General features: G+C 64.4%; 1 long non-coding RNA gene across 1 annotated transcript; it reads right to left on the bottom strand.

The window, feature by feature from the left end:
* Positions 1-179: 179 nt before the first annotated feature.
* On the bottom strand, positions 180-1907 carry LOC115949096. The gene is made up of 3 exons (XR_004082744.1): positions 1824-1907; positions 787-921; positions 180-254 (listed from the first exon to the last, which is right to left on the bottom strand). It is a non-coding gene; the product is annotated as an uncharacterized LOC115949096 (long non-coding RNA).

The following is a 1907-nucleotide window of genomic DNA, read 5'->3' as shown; positions in this document are numbered from 1 at the left end:
CCGGGGTTCTGTCCTACACTGGGCTGTGGCTCTGGGCAGTCAGTGCATCACAGAACTTGGTCCTGGGGACCCCCAGCGACACCGGGGGGACACCGGGGGGACACAGGGGGCACAGGGGAGGGGGCACAGGGTCAGGGGGCACAGGGGGCACAGGGGGCACAGGGCCAGGGTGTCCCTACCAGCCCCCGCTGGATCCTCTGCTCCCGCAGCCGCAGCTTCCGCCGGTCCTCGAGCGCAAACTCCACAATCGGGCGCTGGGGGGGCACGGTGGGCATCCCAAAAACACCCCACACCACGGGGGGGGGCACCCCAAAACCATCCCAAACACCACGGGGGCACCCCAAAACCCCCCAGACACTGGGGAGCACCCTGAAATCCCCTCAAGTACCCAGGGGGACACCCCAAAACCAAGAAGACACTTCTAAAGCTCCAAAAGTGTGTGGGGGACAGCCCAACACCCCAAACTTGCAGGGGGCCCCATGGAACCCCTAAGCAGTGGGGAGGTCCTCAAAACCCAATGGGAGATCCCAAAACCCCACAGAAACCCCACGACACCCCAACACGAGGGCACCCCCAAATCCAGGGGGACCCCAGAAACCTCCCTAGAAACACCACCGGGTAACCCAGAACACCCCAAAAACCGGAGGGTACCCAAAACCACCTGGGGGAACCCCAAACCACCCAGGAGAACCCACATCCCAAAACCCCCGGGGGTCCCAGGAAATTCCAGGGGCAGCTCCGGGGTCTGGGAACGGGGTCCCCTGGATTCGGAGTGCCCCCACTGACCTTGTGGGCCCCGAAGAGCTCGGGGTTGTTGTTGAGGCGCCGCAGGGCCCCCAGGGCCTCTTCGTGCTCCCTGAACTCCACGAAGGCGAACCCCAAAGATTTGCCCTGGCCCCGCAGCTCCCGCATCACCCGGCACTGGGGATGGAATGGGGTCACCCCAAAACCAACCCTGGGTCACTCCAAAACCAACCCTGGGTCACCCCAAAACTGCCCTGCAGGTCCCGCATCACCAGGCACTGGGGATGGAATGGGGTCACCCCAAAATATACCCTGGGTCACCCCAAAACCAACCCTGGGTCACCCCAAAATATACCCTGGGTCACTCCAAAATATACCCTGGGTCACTCCAAAACCAACCCTGGGTCACTCCAAAACTGCCCCACAGCTCCTGCATCACCCGGCACTGGGGATGGAATGGGGTCACCCCAAAAACACCCCCTGGGTCCCCCCAGAGCCCACCCAGGGCACCCTAAAGCCCCCCCATAGCTCCTGCTTCACGTGGCACTGGGGAAGGCATGGGGTCACCCCAAAACCCCCGACAGCCCCTGGAGAGCCCCAACATCCCCCAGGGGACACAGCAGGGACCCCCCAGCACCCCCTGCACCCCAACCCCCTCCTGAGGGGACCCCAGCTCTGCTGCCCCCCAAAACAGCCCCACAGGGCTCACTGCCAGGGGAGAGCACACAGAGAATGGGGGGACACGAGGGGACACGGGGACACGAGGACACACAAGGACACGGAGAGACACGAAGGGACACAGAGGAACACAAGGGGGACACAAGGGCGACAGGAGGACAGGAGGACATGGAGGGACATGGAGGGACATAAGGGGAACCAGGGGGACACAGAGGGACACAGGGAAACACACGGAGGGACAGAGAGGGGCACAGAGGGACACAAGAGGGACACAAGGGGACAGGGAGACACAGGGGGACACATTGGGACACAGAAGAACACAGAGGGACCCAGGGTGACCCAGAGTGACCCAGGGTGACCCAGAGTGACCCGTGGTGACCCGTGGTGCCCCTCGGTGGCACCTCAGCGATGGCGGGCGCGGTGCCGCTGTCCCGGCGCAGGGTGGCGCGCAGCAGGGCGCGCAGCCGCGCCGAGTCCAGCGCCTT

This window comes from Geospiza fortis, unplaced genomic scaffold, assembly GCF_000277835.1.
Source record: "Geospiza fortis unplaced genomic scaffold, GeoFor_1.0 scaffold1109, whole genome shotgun sequence".
Taxonomy (NCBI): Eukaryota; Metazoa; Chordata; class Aves; order Passeriformes; family Thraupidae; genus Geospiza; species Geospiza fortis.
The sequence above is the reverse complement of the archived record's forward strand: the minus strand, read 5'-3'. Positions and strand labels throughout refer to the sequence as shown.